The sequence below is a fragment of the Moschus berezovskii genome, chromosome 7, assembly GCF_049115385.1.
Source record: "Moschus berezovskii isolate FMDL1 chromosome 7, NW_MosBer_1.0, whole genome shotgun sequence".
In the NCBI taxonomy this organism is placed as follows: Eukaryota; Metazoa; Chordata; class Mammalia; order Artiodactyla; family Moschidae; genus Moschus; species Moschus berezovskii.
In genome coordinates this window covers 116,553,739-116,572,810 of record NC_142466.1, presented here as the reverse complement: position 1 = coordinate 116,572,810, position 19,072 = coordinate 116,553,739, and positions in this window count along the sequence as shown.

Genomic DNA, 19,072 nt, shown 5'->3' with positions numbered 1-19,072 from the left:
CTGAATGGTCTAATAAGTTGGGAAACATTCAGTTAAAAACAGCTAATCAGAATCTTCCTTGTAGATCTTCTCAGCGGCTAGTTTATTCATCCAGTCCTCAAATTTATTTTTCCTCTTTTAAAGACAATCTTGTGAATCCAATACTTCACAGGAAAACTTTGGCAAATGCCAGGGGTGACATTCCAAATATTTGACGACAGTTACAGCCTGGACATGAGCCAATCAGACTGGACAGCAGCCAGGAGAACAGAAGCCGACAACTGAAGTGGGCAAAGGAGGCTGATGGACGCTGATGGGAAGTGCCACCTGCAGGGCATCAGGACTCACCTTCACCAGTCAAAGCTCTCGGAAGATGCGCAGTTCAGCTAGTGGGGTGCAACCAAACCGCCAACCGTCCCAAGGAAGGAAGGCCACTTCCCTTTCTGAAAACGCTTGTTGGAGCCCTCCAGGATTCTCTGACTGGGAAAAAACTTTGGCTTGTTTGATGCAACCCTCTGCTCGCCTAATAGGAAGTGGCACTTGGTACGTCTCAAGCGCTTCCGTGGTGGCTGTCTGCTAGCCCCCAGTTTACTATGACAGGATGCAGTGTAGGTCGTTGGAAGGAGCACTGGACAGAAGCCAGAGGGTCTGGGCTCTGCCTGGGATGCATGGTGACTGGAGGCCAGTTTACGCTCCTTGATAATTCCTAGTTGCCTCTCTTGGTAGCAGAGTGGGTGGTCTCGGTTATCAAATTCTCTTCCTGCTCTGACATCTTACAACTCTATCATCTGGGTGGCTCTTCAATTTTCTGATTCCCATTTTTAGTAAGTAACTCTACTTCCCCCTCCTCTCAAGTAACACAATATGTGTTTTTCCCGTTACCTGTCAGATGATGCTGTCACAAAGATAAAGGCCCCTGACATTTGAATTCCATGTCTGTCTGATTCTCTTCCACGCTTGGTGCACCACCAGGAGTGGAATGGGGAAATGTACTTTCAATATTTATTGAAGGGTTCCAGATCTCTGTAGTCTTCCATCTTTGACCCTGTTGAACATTCTAGACTCTCTTTATTTAAGCGTGTTTGACTGGTCTAACCGTGGCTGGCGTGCTTCCCCAGCTCTCTCTGCATTTTCTGCGGTGAGTCAGGAGAAGTGGGGTGAGGTCTATGGGAGACGCTTAATGCTTGTGTCAGTCCCATTTCTACCTTGTGCAAACTGAAGCAGTCTAACCTGGAAAACCCTCCACTGAGATCAGCGCTCAGGAAACTACTCCCTCCCCAACTCAAAGTTCTTTATTGGAAGACATTCATCACACACATTAGTCACCATGTTATCTTTAAGGGCACAATATCGGAGACTATGTAGAACACAAACAGCGTGTTTTAGTAAATAATATTAGCATGCTAATTTCATACAGTTACTGAAATTTCAGTCCTGAATATGTCATAGATTTTCAGGGAAATTCTGTGACTCTATGTACCTGAACTTTACAATTGCCTACACGAAGGGTGGACAGGGAATGTGGACAAACAATCACAGCTGATCGATTAGGGTAATGGGATTATGGGGTTGTGGATGGCATTGCGTTTTCTTTCTGTCGCTTTGGTTATTTTAGTCGCGGTTTATTTAAATGTTGCTCATACAACATTGAAGACATTGGAAAGCACATATGGAGTGGAAGAACTGTTGACTTTTGCTGTTGCTGTTGTTCAGTCACTCAGTCGTGTCTGACTCTTTGCGACCCCGTGGACTGCAGTGCGCCAGGCCTCCCTGTCCTGCACCATTTCCTGGAGCTTGCTCAAACTCATGTCCATTGAGTCAGTGATGCCATCCAACCATCTTGTCCTCTGTTGTCCCCTTCTCCTCCTGCCTTCAATCTTTCTCAGCATCAGGGTCTTTTCTAATGAGGTGGTCCAAGTATTGGAGCTTCAAGATCAGTCCTTCCAATGAGTATTCAGGGTTGATTTCCTTTAGGATTGACTGGCTTGATCTTGCAGTCCAAGGGACTCTCAAGGATCTTCTCCAACACCACAGTTCGAAAGGATCAACTTTTGAATTATTGACTTTAGAAATGGACAAATCTATATTCAGGGACATATTTTTTGTTACTTCTTTTTGTAGGATTTTGGGTAAAATCTATTATCGGTATAGAGCCTGATATGTGGAAAGTGATTTTTTTTCTTTTCCAAAACCAAATCAAATCAACATAAATGAAGCTACTATATTACTGTAAAAATAGCCAGTATTATCATAAGCCACAGAGTTCGATCTTTGCTCGTTCCTGACCATCTACACTTTAAAGCTGTCCTGTTCTGGAATCAGTAGGAAACACGACAGCATCATAGTTCTAGGTTTGAGTCCTAGCTCCTCCACATCCTAGTACTGTGACCTTGGGCAGGGGAACTCTCTAGCTCCAATTTTCTCATCTGTTGGGATTTGGTCTGATTAGTAAGCAACATTCCTCTTTTTTTTTTTTGCCTGAGTTCAGAACCAACAGAGAAAGAGACATCTAGTCATAAAGATTAGATCAGAATGTTATCTTCATTCCTGCAAAGCTCTTTGGAGAATGTGACAAGGATTCAGAGCATCCTTCCAGGTCCAGAGCTTCCCCTGTCAGCCACACGTAGCACCCCACAACCATAGGAACCTCAGACTCAGGGGAGATCAGTTTCCAAGTTCATAGAAAGGGAGAGCAGAAAGCAACTTCCCAGCAGGTTGCAGAGCCCTAGAGAAGCAAGGCTTGCAGCTCTGTGTCCGCCTCCTAATACACCCTTGAAAGTTCAATGGGGCTGCGCCTGTAGTTTTCCCGAACGGTCATTGGCATATAATTAGCGTGCGGTAAACAAGGACTGCTGCTGTCATCCAACACCTCCCCCAGGTAAACTGTCCTGGATGTCTTTGTTGGTGAATTGCCAGACCAGTGTTTGGCCACGTAAAGACAGGCAATATGGCACAGGTCAAGAGCAAGGCTGCTGAAACCACACAGCGTGGATACGAACCCTGCCTTCACTCTTTCCCAGTTGCATTGCCTTGGAAGACTGGACCTCTCTGTATCTTACTTTCTCTATCTGTGAAAAGGGGAGAGAAGCATGACTACTCATAAAGTCCTCATGAGGATTAAACAAGCTAACACTTACAAAGCACTTAGAATAGTTTCTGGCATAGAGTAAAAGTGTTTGCCAAATATAAATAAGTAATGAAGGCCGAGACGTTTACTATGGGGGCCTCCCCACTTCACAAGATCAGTGGGTTTAGGGCAAAATGATGACATGCTGCACCATCTTTATTAATGGGCGTATTAGAGGGATTTTTTTATCCCTCTGAAATCTTTCACCCCCATACGCTTTGTTCGAAATAAAAAATAACTCTGTAGCTGGCAAAGGGAATACTTCTGAGTTAAATTGCCTTTCTTAGCATGTGCAGAGTTTTAGATTTTGGGTCCACAGCCTTCTTTCTCCCTCCCACCATCCTAAATTTCTTGGTTAAATTCCCAGGAAGATGAGGATTATTTATAATTTGGCCCTAACTGCAGCCCAGCAGGAGAACATGTTAATGAGTTCATTAATTAATTAGCTTGCATTTGCATAGTACTTTAGCATTTGCAAAGCCCTTTCAGATTCATTATTTCGTTTTATGATCACAATACCCCAGTGAGGAACAAGGCAGGGGTTAGCCGGATTTTCAGGCAAGGAGACTGAGGCTCTGTGAGGTTAACTGGTTGGCCCCAGAAACTTGTTCAGTGGCAGAGTGGGGGTCAAATGCAGCTCTCCAATCATGAGGGGCAGGGACTGTAGAGTCTTACAGATGCTCATTTAAATCCTGGCTCCAGTGCAGGGTACCTGTGCAGTCCTAATCAAGTTATTCAGTCAGTATGACTTAGTTTCCTCATCTGTAAGACGAAGTTAAAATAGTATCAATCAGTATCCTCATTAGGACTAACATGAACACTAATAAAGATAATACACAGAGACACAGCTTGTAGCTTCTTGGTCAGTGCTAAGACCATTATGAAGAGTGACGGTAACTTTCTGCTAAATATAACTATGGAAGCATCACACGCTAAGTGCATTGGAAAAAGGAAGCTGGAGTAAATTGGATCCCCTTTACGTGGTGAAGAATTGGGAAAGTCTTCTCTGAGGTACAGTTAAACCTTGACAGGTGAGTATAAATTTGTTTTTCCAGAAAGAGAAAGCTGAAAGAAAATTCCAGGGGGCAAAACTGATGGCCCAAATCACAATGGGTTGACCTTACTTGCTGTCTTTAGGGAAAGGCTAGTGACACGAAGGTTAGGTGCTTGGATAACTCATGGTGAAAGTGATGATGGATGGGTAGAAACGGATATATCATAGGATATCTAGTGGTTGCAGAGATTATTACTTTGTGGGCATAGTGATAGCCTAATGAACCTAAGGATGAAGGCAATGACTGTGGGCTAGGTGTAGAGATGACATACGATAGCTCGTGGTTAGGTGACGGGAGGCGTGTGGGTATGGGGAACACACAGGGTATACCTTCTGGTTGTAGGGGAGCAACATTTCACCCCAAAATGTGTCTCTTTGGCATGAAGATTAATTTAGGTTGATTATTTTTAGGCAACATAATACTCTCTTTTTATCTCCCCTTGCTTCCTAAACAGTTTAGATAAAGAGTCTGGTCCCTTGGAATAAAGTTATTCCCAGACATATTGGGCTCAAACAGTTCGTTTGTAATATCTTACAGAAAAACCTGAATGAAATGTTTGACCAAGCCAATATATGCAGAGACTATGGGTTTGGTGAGTATTTGGTATTCTTGCCTGGAAAATCTCATGGACAGAGAAGCCTGGAGGACTATAGTCCATAGGGTCACAAAGAACTGGACGTGACTGAAGCACCTGAGCAAGCACGCACGCACGGACACATGTACGCACGCACGCACGCATGTACGCACGCACGTACGCACGTTCGCACGCATGCACACACGCACGCACGCACAGGCTTGGTGTGGTGTGTTGGGGCCTAGTGTTCAGAGTCCACTCTGTCCCATTGTCTATTCCTGGCTCAGCAAACATTGGTTGAACACTTGTTTTCCATCTCCACGTGAATTGTCTTCCTCCGTTTGGAAGTCCCAAACAGCTACTCCCAACACTCTGCTTTGTCTTTAAGCTGATATTTAAGGTGAAGGCTTCTACCATTTTGTGAGTTACCCACTTTTCCATGTATACATGTTAATAAACCTTGGTTTGATTTTCTCCTTTTAATCTGCCTCACGTCAATTTGATTCTTAGACCAGCCAGAAGATCCTAGAAGGATTGAGGAAAATTTCTTATTCCCTAACATGGTTGAGTTGGTATGGGGAGTGTGAGCACAGAGGTGGATAGACTCTAGTGACGAGATGAGCCAGCATGGCAAGAATTAAATTATGAAGGTCTTAGAATCCATGAGAGTAGATTTGTACTTTTATGGGAAATCATATGAATGATGCTTATCTGTTTTTTTAAGAAGAGGAAATAATTTTATCTGATATGTGTTGCAGAAAGATTACACTGATTGCAAGTACATGGGAGGATTGAAGATGAATCTTTGCTATCACAGGAGCAGTATTCCTGGCTAAGCCTGGAATATCTGTTAAAGAAGAACATGTTTTCTTTTTTTCACTTTAAAAATTTACTGTCTACTTCCTAAGGGTTTGTTAGATTTTTAAGACTGGAGGGTAAGATTTGCAAGTGCAGACTTGAAAACACAAAGAATTTTCCCATCACCAAAAGCGTAGATTCATAAATTCATAGAAATTTAGGCCATCCTGGGACCTTAGAGAACTCTAACCCTAGATGGAACAACTGGGGTAACACGAGTCTTCACACATTTTTCCCAGGCTACTGACTGTACGCATGTGAACTGCAAGCTCTGACTTGTTTTGGAGTCATCTGGGGATAAATCTAAGTTGTGGATTACTGCTATATATGTGAAGGGCATCAGAGCCCATTCATCCCCATTTCTCCTCTACTATAAAATATTATAGTATCTGTCCAAACAATTGTGAGGAATTGTTGTTGTTGTTTAGATGCTAAGTCATGTCCAACTCTTTGCAGCCCCAAGGACCATAGTAGGCCAGGCTCCTCTGATCTCCACTTTCTCCCAGAATTTACTCAAATGCATGTCCATCGAATTGGTGATGCTACATAACCATCTCATCCTCTGCCATCCCTTTCTCCTTCTGCCTTCACTCTTTCCCAGAATCAGGGTCTTTTCCAATGAGTTGACTCTTTGCATTGGGTGGCGGAAGTATTGGAGCTTCAGCAACAGTCCTTCCAATGAATATTCAAGATTAATTTCCTTTAATATTGACTAGTTTGATCTCCTTGCAGTCCAAAGGACTCTCAAGAGTCTAGCACCATATTTTGAAAGGATCAGTTCTTTGGCACTCAGCCTTCTTCATGGCTCAACTCTCACATCTGTGCATAACTCCTGGAAAAACCATAGCTTTGACTATGCAGACCTTTGTTGGCAAGTGATGTTTCTGCTTTCCGATACAGTGTCTAGGTTTGTCATAATTTTCTTTCATTACTTTCTTTCATTTCATTACTGCAGTCAACATCCACAGTGATTTCAGAACCCAAAAAAATAAAATCTGTCACTGCTTCCACCTTTTCCCCTTCTATTTGTCACAAAGTAATGGGAATGGATGCCATAATCTTAGTTTCTTGAATGTTGAGTTTCAAGCCAGCTTTTTCACTCTCCTCTTTCATGCTCATCAAGAAGCTCTTTAGTTCCTCTTCACTTTCTGCCATTGGAGTGTTATCATCTGCATATCTGAGGTTGTTGATATTTCACCTGGCAATCTTGATTCCAGCTTGTATCTGCCCAAATAAGTATGGGTAATGCTTTACCCTAAAGCCTCAACTTTGTCTCAGCACCAACGTACATGCATGTGTGCACTTACGCACACACATGCATGCACACACACACACACTTTTATACTTTGAACAGTCACGATTCACATTGGAATGTCAAAGACTCTGCAGGAAAGATAGTAAAAACAGAAACAAAACTAGAGCACAATGTTTCCCAAACTCAACTGCCATGGGAACTACCTAAAAATTACCTTTTAATATATCACTTTGGGACACTCTGATAATCCACTTCTCTAATAATCAGATGAGATCAGTGAGTTTCCTGGAGCTACAGAAGTCACAGCTACCACTCTGATGAGAATCCAAGTTCAATGTCTGAATATTCTCAGTTTTGAAAAAAATATTCCAAGTTCTGAGCCTCCTGGTCTGAGTCTCCATTATAAAGATGTATTCGGGAGAGTGTCAGGAGACATGAGAGCACGGCTATCTATCAGTTATGACTGAGTCGCTGGAGAGTTCTTCTCTCTCTAAGTAGCCAATCTGCACTGGGACTCTCTTGTTACAACATGCCTTGATGAGTGAGGTTTTCATTTCTGTCTCATATGCTTCCTGTATTGGTAGTTTGTACTTTGTCTAAACAAATTATTCTTTCATAGGCTGAACTGCTTGTCTGGTTTTTTTTTTTTTTTTTTAGTATTACCTTGTTTAATTGTGTTGTAATAAAGTCCATGGGAGGAATTAGAAATATGGTTTATCCTCGTGAAAGCAAAACATAGTGAGGAAGCCACTGTCTTCTCTAAGCTTGAGTGCATATGCAATGGATGCGACTTGGACATCAGTATTTTGGCAGAGACAGGCTTGATGCTGACCAGTCCCAATTCTTAGACCTAAAGGAAGTCTACATTTCCCAGCCTCCGTTGAAGTTATTTGGGAACAGTTTGGTTTTGATCCATAGGGTGTGGATTGAAACGATGGTACTCAACTTTCAGTCTTGGTTCTGAAATCTAATGCAATTTTTCTTCCTCTTTTCCTTTTCTTGGTGACCACAGAGGTCTTGGGTTTAAAATGGGGGCACCCCTGGGAAGAAATTCCTGAGGCATTACTGGAGAAAAGACACCAAAAAAGATAGTTAGTACAGACTGAAGAAAGGACAGACATTTGCAGCACTGAATCACTGGGATGTCAAGGTTTATCGCTTACTGCAGCCTCCTATAGGTGAGATGGAATTCTCAGCTGAATTCTAAATTTAGGCTTCCTGTCTTCAACTTTAGCTCACTCATCATACTCTTTTTGCAAAACTGGCATGGAATTAGCAGGATGGCAAAGCTAGTCTGGTGCATCCAAAATGGTTCAATTCAAATTACCTGCATTCTGAACTTTGAAGGAATATAACTATCAAAACTTTAGAGTCAAGCTGGTTTTAGTTCTTCTAAGAGCTTCTTGGTTATTGTTTGTTTTTTTGTTCTAACTAGACTTTTTTTCTTTCAGAGTAATGTTAGGTTCAGAACAAAATTAAGAGGAAGGTGCAAAGATTTCTTATATACCTCCTGCTCACATGCATAGCTTCCCCCATGATCGATCTCCCCCATCTGAGTGGTATATTTTTTTAATAATTGATTAACTGTAGCCCACCCAGGGATGGGGGAGCCTGGTGGGCTTCTGTCTATGGGGTCACACAGAGTCGGACACGACTGAAGTGACTTAGCAGCAGCAACTGTAGCCCACCAGACTCCTCTATCCATGGATTTCTCCAAGCAAGAATACTGGAATGGGTAGCTATTCCCTTCTCCAGGGAATGGATCTTCCCAAACCAAGGATTGAACCCAGGTGTTGACTCACTGGAAAAGACTCTGATGCTGGGAAAGGTTGGGGGCGGGAGGAGAAGGGGACGACAGAGAATGAGATGGCTGGATGGTATCACTGACTCTGTGGACATGAGTTTGAGTGTACTCAGGGTGTTGGTGATGGACAGGGAGGCCTGGCGTGCTGTGATTCATGGGGTCGCGGAGAGTCGGACACGACTGAGCGACTGAACTGAACTGAACTTCCTGCACTGCAGGTGGATTCTTCACCATCTGAGCCACCAGGGAAGCCTGTATTGACGTATCATTAACCCCTACAGTCTACACTGGGGCTTTCTCTTGGTGCTATACGTTTTACAGGCTTGGATACATGTAAATGACATGTATCCACCATTATAGTTTTATACAGAGAAGTTTTAAGAGCTTCCTTAGTTCTCATTTGACCTTATTCTTGGGATAGAGTCTTTCAAAAATCCCAAGAAAAAGTTCCTCCTTGGCAAGCCCTGAAATCCAATTTTAATTACTTCATCCTCACAAGATTACTCCGTTCAACTTCTTGGCCTCTAAGTCACCACTTTGCGACTCTCTTCTATGCCACTCGGATACCCTGGAGTCATCAAATACCTCTAGAAGTAAAACAGCACCAACTGGTTGGCTTGCCTCTCTAGATTTGCCTTCTCTCTAGAATCCTAGCTTTTCAAGCCTTAATAGTTCTCAGATGTCTTAAAAAATAATTAATGTTTTTATAATTGACCAAATTGATATAATTTTCTGGTTGCTCTCCGTGGGATCACTGGTCTGAAACAAACTAGACCGCCATAACCAGAAGTAGAATTTCCTTCCTTAGCACTTTTTGGTAGGATTTTAGGTTTTTTTCATTCAGTCATTTTCTATTGCAGAGTCTCTTGTTGCATTTAAATGTAAACAAGTATCTTCACACCAAATTGGGCAGTGATGGCCCCAGAATAGAATTTATGAAGGTTGGTATAATTATAGGAAGATATCATAGTTATGAAAAATAGTTCAGGTCTGTGGAAGCACAATGAACTTGGGACGAAGAGACACAGAATCATAAGCTCAATATTGGAGTTGTGTTAGATCCCACATCTGGCAGGTGTTCTATTCTCCACCTAGAAACCACCCTCCACTTAGTCAAGGGGAGTCCGAGGTGCCTTTTATTTGGCAATGGAGATGGGAGACATTTGTAAAGAAATACGGCATGCTGGAATTTAAAGGGATGAAGCATGGAGATTTTGCCTCAATTTCTACTTTACAGATGCAGAAATTGAAGATTATCAAAAGAGCCAGTTAAGTATAAATAAATAAATGGTAGCACCACTTTCAGAACAGTAGCCAATTCACCAGTCTATGGGGTCTACAAGAACATTGGCTTCTTTTGCCCAACACACGGGAACTACTTCATTAAGTTTGTTGCTTTGTTTTGTTTTTCAAGAAACAATAGTTGGAACTAAAAACTCTCTAGTGTGGTTTCCTTTTTTGGAACTGAAACTAAGAACTTTGTATATCCCCAGTTTAACCCTCTTATTTTATAAATGAGAAAGCTGTGGTTTGTATTTGTTGGATTATTGTTGAAAGCAGATTTTAATCAGCAGACAACAGAACCTAAAAAAAACAGCCTTACGATTTAGACTTTGTTATGAAGTTACAAGGGCTTCCCTGGTGGCTCAGAGGTTAAAGCGTTTGCCTCCAATGCGGGAGACCCGGGTTCGATCCCTGGGTCGGGAAGATCCCCTGGTGAAGGAAACGGTAACCCACTCCAGTATTCTTGCCTGGAGAATCCCATGGACGGAGAAGCCTGGTAGGCTACAGTCCATGGGGTCGCATAGAGTCGGACACGACTGAGCGACGGAACGGAACGGATGAAGTTACAAATGTAAAAGTAGGTGTACAACACTATAGGTGAATAAATATGTAGAAATACAGGTATACATCCACACAAATCATTTTGCCTAAGAAGCCGGATGAAGGACGCTTGGGAGATATTGAATGAAATTCTGAATGAATCATCCAGAAAGCAGAGGAAGCTGCCCTCCCCAACGTGCCCTCTGATGTCCTGGAAAGAATCTACTTGGGAAAACTCTTCCATATTTTTTCTTCTGCAGTGAGTTTGAGCAAGTTGGTTAAAGTGATTTAATAGAGGCAAACCTTGTATTTTCTTATTGGATGTTTGCCTTGCACTGTTTTGACAAAACTGTCTCTAATTCTACCTTCCAGGGGAGAATCATCTGCTGTCAATGTTTGCTGTTTCCGACTCTGTGTGACCCCATAGATGGCAGCCCACCAGGCATCCCCGTCCCTGGGATTCTCCAGGCAAGAACACTGGAGTGGGTTGCCATTTCCTTCTCCAATGCATGAAAGTGAAAGTGAAGCCGCTCAGCCAGTGTCTGACTCCTAGCAACCCCATGGACTGCAGCCTACCAGGCTCCTTCCTCCGTCAGTGGGATTTTCCAGGCAAGAGTACTGGAGTGGTTTGCCATTGCCTTCTCAATGTTTGGCCATTGTCATTTAAACTCACGGAAATGTAGGCTTAAAAGAGAAGATTGTATTTAAGTCAAATGTCCAGTCTGATTTTGGAAATCAGACTCCTATTGCTGTCTTGGATAATTATCAAAATGTGGATCCCAACAACATAATTCTGTTTCAGCCAGCGTCTATAAGTTCAGATCAGTAAGTGGGTGAAGACTGACTTTTTCTTTTTTCTTTATTAGATTCTCTGCGGAGAAAAAAAGAAAACCCCTCATTTTAAATTTGTATACAATGATACTTTGCTGACATATTATCTGCGGAAATCAATGCAGCAGCACGCCAGCTAATTCGGAGTGAAGTTGTTTTGCAACAATTTAGAACATAGCCTGGGAATGAGCTATTCAACCAGCCTACATTAAAATTAATTTGATAAAGTATACATTAGCACCCTTGACAGTTCTCTGAGTATGGATTTTAATAGATCAGGGTACAGGGGGCTTGGCCAGTAAAATAAAAACCTCTTCTCTGAATTGGAGAAAGAAATTTGCCATCTAACCCTCCCACACTGAGGGACTAAACCCTTCAGCTATCAGCACAGTACATCAAATTTAAGAGTCTTTAAATATTAAATATCAGTGTGCACCATGGAATGTAATAAACCCACTTTTCAAATAATGTTTCATTCCCCGACATCAAAATGTGTGAAGAGTTTTCTTTTAAATATACTGTAGAAGTTAATTAAGTTCACTCAAGTTTATGGCATGGATTCACTAAGACTACATTGGGATATTTATGACCCACCCAGAATGCAACTCAGTGAAACTTTTGATATGTTGATAAGTGATAAGGATGTCATTTGAGGTTTATTTTTTAATAATAATTTAATTGTCATTGTAAAATGCCTCATAGTTAGGACAGATTAAATTGCCACCAACACCATTACTAAAATTCATAACCTCTATAAATGTAAAGTGTTTGCTGCTGTATCATAAATAACAGCACTTGTTCCAGGAAAATGAGGTGCCTGAAATAAATTAAGGAAACCAAAACATATAAATGCATTAGATTGCAACAATTTCTGGCTGGTGATGGGAAGGCAGCCGAGTGGGGAGGTGGATTCTTTTACTGAGCAAGGGTTACTTATGATCTCAATAAATCTTGGGTCTTGGAGGATTTCTTGGGTGTTATTTACCTTATTGGCACATTTGGAGGGTACTGCCTCTCTTGGGCGAGGATGAGTGAGAGAATCTGAAAACTGGAAGAAACTCTTATCGCTAGCAAGGTGACCTTGTCCAAGTTGCACTGTCTTCTTGCATTTCAAGCTTCTTGTCTGCAAAATGGGACCATGTTTTCCCACTGTTCTGAGGGCAGAGAGCCAAACTGAGTGTTCTCATGGGGTCCTTTTTTGTTCTAATACATCCACTACACGTGTCTGAATAGTCCCTTTCCTTGGGAAACCTTTTTTGATTTCTCAAGTAGGCCAGGACCTTCTCTTTCTGCCGTTCATCTAATGCCATTTGTCATGGGGTTCTTATCATCATCATTATTTTATTTAAAAAAATCACGGTATTTGAAAACAGTTTCACATTCAAAGAAGAATTGTAAAAATAGTATGGAGTTTCAGCTGCAGCTGAAACCCCAATACTTTGGCCACCTGATTTGAAGAACTGACTCCTTGGAAAAGACCCTGATGCTGGGAAAGATAGAAGGCAGGAGGAGAAGGGGATGACAGAGGATAAGATGGTTGGACACATCAATGGACATGGGTTTGAGTAAACTCTGGGAGTTGGTAATGGACAGGGAACCTGGCGTGCTGCAGTCCATGGGGTCGCAAAGAGTCAAACGCGACTGAGTGAGCTGAACTGACCTGAACTGATGGAGAACTCTTGTACGCCATTTGTCCAGAGATTCCACTTAATAATCCCCAGTATCTTCCTTTTTAATAGAAAGGACCAATCAAGCATCATGTGTTGCATCTAGCTATCATGTCACTCTAGTCTTTTTCAGTCTGAATCCGTTTCTTGGTGTGTCTTGACTTTTATGACCTTAAAATCATATGGAGTATAGGCCAGGCATTTGGGACAATGTCCCTCAGTTTGAGTTTTTCATGTGGTTGCTATTAAATGCTCAGAGACTGGTTTTGCTTATCAGAGTAGGAGTCAGTCAAGGTCTGAGTCTGGGCTGTTCATCTTTGTAACTGTGTACCCCACACATGAAGAGATATATAGAAGTTGCATAATAGATCTCAATGGGATAAGTATGTCAATAAATCCCTTGGTATATTTAGAAACGTGTTTTCATATGTTTAGGAGATATGTCAGGCTCTGTGAAAGAAATTCTCTTAAATTTTCTAATTTCACCTTTTGGTACATAGAGATTCTGAGTCAGGGGCAAGGTTGCTTTGGTGTTGGAATGGGTGGCTTTTAGGAATAACTGGGATAGAATATTGAAGAGAAGGACTGGCTGATTTACCCATAGAACTAGCATCTACCTTAAACATACTGAACTGATAAACAATGCAGCTGCTGAGGAACTCACATAGAGAAGTAAACATGGAGACCATATGTGAGTCATCATCTGCGTTCATTGGAAATTATAAAAAATTATGAGAAAAGCAGAAAGTGCTTCTGATCACTGAAGCCATGGGTCATTAGAAAGATTTGGTACTCACCCTGGCTCAGAGACATGGTCTGGACTGATTTCTGCTCTTGAAAGAACCCTAGGACTTTACTCAGTGGGGAAGAAGATACAACATTGGGTTGAGAGGTAAAAGATTTGAATTTCAGTTTTGACTCAGCTTCTTTCTTTCTGTGTGATCTTGAAGAGATCGCTTCCCATCTCTGGACCTCCGTTTCCTCACATGTAAAATGAAGGGGGTTGTGATGATCCATCGGTTTCCTTCCATCTCATGTAGACCGTGACCCATCTCTGTGTGGCCTGAAGACTCGGAGAGATGAGGAACCTGTCAGGTCACTTCTGAGGAGTTAGATTATGAGGTCATTCAAATTGGGAGGTGGAGATGACCCAGCATGTTCACTGTCTCCTAACTGAGTTCTTGTTGTTCTTTCAAAGCCAGAGCCCAACTAGAGAATGATTATAAACTTGTGAGACACTCAGGATAAAAGGAGACTGAGAAAGAATGAGCAAGTTTAACTTCCTGGCCCTTGCAGCCAATTACAGCACATACCCTCCAAGTCAGGCGTCCCCACTGCGTTTAACAACCCAGCATGAAACAGCCTTGAAGAGACTTCACAATTCCTCTCTCAGACATGAAATAAAACAAAAGATTCCTTATTAGTGGGCTGAAAACCTAGGGACAGTAACCAGGAAAAAAATAATAAAGTTATAAAAGTTCTTTCCTTTTTAATAGGATTTTGTGTTAGTATTGTAAATTAATGTAAATGTCACTTTAAAAGAGAAATCAGAATAAAATCCTAATAAAGTTGGATAGCACCGCAGGGGTGGTGAGTAAATTGAGAGAATATCTGATTAGATTTCAAATGTTGCTTTTTAATTTGTGGGCCTTCTCTTCTCCCAGTTTATTAGATGTGCTGGTTCAGAGTGAGTTTCTTGGGCTTGAAGGAACTGCATCTTACTTCTAATTCCATATTAACCAGTAGATCACAGAGATTTCTGTTTAGGATTTGTTTGCATTCTGTTTTTGTTAGTGTTTCAAATTATTAATGAATTCCTTTGAGAAGGTCAAATGGAAGGTTCAGCCAACAAAGGACCTGCAAAGAATTTGGAGCCAAGGAGGTTAAGCAAATTGAGAACAATGACAAATAAACAAAAGCAGACCCATTTCCTGGTATGTGTCTATCAGGGCTAGTCCAGCTTCTGAACGGTGGAGATCGAGCCTCACTCATATATCTCATCAATTAGATCCATATCTCTGTATCATGGCCTTGTAGTAAATGTTGGTGGAGTTAAAGGTTCTGCCAGCCCTGGGCTTTACTGGGAACTTTTAATAGCAGAGAGATTCACATAGACAATTTACATTTGAGTCTTTGCTAATCCCACACTCACCTACATCTCATTAGGATCTGCCAACAACCAGGAGCCCTGGGAAGGAGACCTCTTCATAATTACTGGAAACCATAACTGGCCGCAGAGCCAGGAAATTAGAAGTTTAGTTCTGACTTAGCCATGCACTAGCTGGGTGACCATGAGCAAGTCTCTTCTTTGCTGTGATGCCCATTTTCCTTCTCTGGAGGAGTGGGTCAGACCAGATCCATTGTGTCCCACCCGACGCTGGTCCCATGAGATGTGTCTTGATTAAGGGGCTCTGTGGTTAACCATGTTTGGATAAAGATGTGTACCACACACACCTCAAAGAGATGCACAGCACACTCAAGTGCATTAAAGATTGTGAAAAGGCCAGAAGCAAGAAATCTGTTTGGCAGATACCAAAATGTATATGATCTAAGGATTCTGTTTCTGAGAAAAACCCATTGACATCCTTTAGATGTTTTGTAGAGCATCTCAAAGAGCTCTTCCAACTCCGATAGTTTTTGTTTATGGGTGACTATTTCTCTTTTACAGATGAGAATATCTGAGACTCAGAGAGAACAAATAACCAGATCAAAGACACATTTAAACAGATAGTTGAACCCCTGTTTTAGAATCTTGATATGAGTTCCTTTCTTCGACAGTTTTTATCCTACAAACAATGGAGAACCACATGACCTATCTATTCCTCATGGCCACATTTACATCTAAAACTATAATTCAGTGTCTAAAAGGTCCTAGGCTGCTTCTAAGAGTCTTCACTGAAGAAAACCATCTCAGATATAGGGGAGGATTAGAGCAAGAAAGACAGTAAGGCTTAGGGTAGGCGACAGCCCTCATGTGTCCAGATCAGGACTTTCTGACTCCTCCAGACTGAGCTAGGTGGAGTTTTTGTACGTGGATCTCTATTGAGGATCTTCTGCATGTTATTTTAAAATTATATATTCTAAATGCATGCATTTTCTAGGTATCCCTTCAGAATTCAGGGTTCTTAGGCTGATGTCTGGCACTTAGATGATGCTTAGCATCGTTTGGAGACTGGATGGGTGAATCGGTGAACGAGGGGACAAACGAACAAATACATCAAACACTCACTGGGACTCGAAGCATTTAAAGCCACGTCACCACCGTCCCTGCGGCTTGGGGGAGGAGTGAAGCGACTCTGCCCCATCATCTGAGCCCAAGCCGACTCCCTTGTCTCAACTGTCTGCCACGGAGCCCACAATCTTCTGCTCTTTTTCAGTTTTGTTTTTCCCTTTTCCTTGGGCTATATTTTACCTTGGAGATCTTTTCCATTAACACAACACATTGATCCTAAAGACAGACAAGGTCTTTCTTGGCTGTGTCTTCTTTTCTAAGGAAGGATTTGTTTGTGTTTTTATGAAACTGAAGACATCCAAAAAATATTTCCAGCGGGATGACACTGTGTCAGCAAATAACACTAGGCACCAAGGACATGGCGATTGGTAAAGTAAATAGAGGACAGAGAAGGCACTGGAATTCAGACTCAGTTTTGGGAGTCAGGGAAAGAAGGATTTATAGAGGAAATAAGAGACACACTGAGATCTGAAGAATAAATAGGAGTTAACAGGGAAAAAAGGTAAGTGGAAGTATTACAGACAGAAGGAACTGCAGGCAGATAAACTGGATATGAGAATAAAAACCAGGTTACTATTGGGCAACTCAAAGGTGTTCTGTATGGCTGGAGTGAGAGAATGAAGGAGGTGGTGAGAAGGTTGTTGCTATTGTTTAGTCGCTAAGTCATGTCCAACTCTTTTTTGACCCCATGGACTGTGGCTCACCAGGTTCCTCTGTCTACAGGATATCTCAGGTAAGAATACTGGCGTGAGTTGTTATTTCCTTCTCCAGGGGATCTCCTGACCCAGGGATTGAACCCATGTCTTCTGCATTGGCAGGTGGATTTTGGGTGGCTGGAGCTATAAACCCTGAGCACATAACAGAGTGAATTGCATACCATGTCTGCGTGTATTTGTGGGAAGGGCCCTGGAGAGTTTCAATCAGGTATATGATGAGAACAGATTGACACTTTAGAACAGGTTGACCAGATCTACATTCTGGCTGCAGAGGGGATGCTAGATTAAGGCAAAGACAAATTTCAAGGAGCCTAATTAGGAGCTTGCTACAATTATTGAAGAAACAATTGTGTCATGGGCTAGGGCAATGACAGTGGAAATAAAAAACTGTTTGACTTTGAGTTTTTTAAGAAAGTTGAATCAATTTAATGATTAATTAAATGTGAGAGATGACCCAAAGAGATGAATTAAATATGAGTCCCAGCTTTGTAGCCTGACAACTGGGTAAGAATTGATAGACAACACTCATTGATAATGGAAAAACCAGAGGAGGTGTAGGTTTTAATGTTGGGGGTTTCATGAGCTGGGATCTAAGTCGTATATTCTCTTCCTTTTCAAAACCATTTGTGAGGAGCTGTTACTACTTACTTGTCTAAAGAATTTACCAGTCGGTGTGCTGTTGCTGTTGTTAGTTGCTAAGTTGCGTCCAAACCTTTGTGACCCCATGGTCTGTAGCCTACCAGGCTCCTCCATCCATGGGATTTTCCAGGCAATGTTACCGGAATGGATTGTCATTTCCTTCTCCAGGGGATCTTCCCAACCCAGGGATCGAACCTGGGTCTCCCGCATTGTAGACAGACGCTTTACCGTCTGAGCCACCAGGGAAGTCATACAACTGTCTGTATACCAACAAATGGATTGGTGGAACTAGCCCAATACAAGCAAAGCGTTAACCATATTTTGAAAGAATTAATGGCTCATCAAGTTTTGTAAGTGTGATCACTCACACCAAAATAAAAGAATTTTTTGCAGTAGAATCACCAAGATAATAAGAATAATAAAATTACTTTAGAAAGTACTTGTGAGCTGTCTGGTTTCTATGTGTTTTTGATGAGTTGGAAAACTAGTGGAGCATCTGCTTCAGTGTTTTACCTCACAGTTACAGCACTGGTTTCAGGAGGATCTCTCTAGCTCAAGTGTGAGCTGCTGTTCATTGCTGCTCGTTCAGTAAGTCATGTCCAGCACTTTGTGACCCCGTGGACTTCAGCACCCCAGGCTTCCCTGGAGTTTGCTCAGACTCATGTCCACTGAGTTGGTGATGCCGTCCAACCATCTCATCCTCTGTCACCCCCTTCTCCTCCTGCCCAAGTGGACCTGGGCTGTTTGAAATTCATCTAGATACATGTGACCGGAAGGCTGAAGAAACTTAGGCTAGGGGATATAAGGCACTATTGGAGAAATCTGGAGTATTTTCTCCTGAGAAGCAGGATATGCAAAGAGGGTAGGAGTGAGCGTTCAAAGATATGCAATTGGCTCTTACAGACAGGGCATAGTTGAGGTTTCTAGATGGTGAAATGGAAAGACAGGAGCTGTAGAGCTGGATACAGATGGACTCTTGGCTCAGATAGGAAGTAATTGTTTGACTTTGGCAAGTCTTTCAACTATATCGAGGCCAGATTTTTCATCTATAAAATGGAGATAATAATTACCTCCATTGCAAAGCTGAATTGGGTAATAAAGAGAATACGGTCACTTGTCAACTCCTATAATTCTATGCTTCTACCTCCCTAATCTGGTTCATGTCATCCATCTTCTTTCTGACATCATTGTAAATATCCTCATGGCACCGCACATCTGTGACTCTATCCTGCGCTAAGCGAACTCTTGGCCTCTTGTCTGTTCTCTCTAGCCACCAACCTGTGCTGTTCACAGAATGATTGTTCTAAATCACGGAATCCTCCCAAACACACGATCTTGCTGTCCACTGGAGAAAACTCCCCAAAGCTCCCTTTAGCTATAAAGTCCAGATTCCTTAGTATATGTTCCAAGTCCCTGAATTATCAGGCACCTCAGATCATCACTCAAATCACCAACTGAGATTTCCACCATATAAAATTATTGCTGGTTTCCTCAAACTTGACTGCATTTTT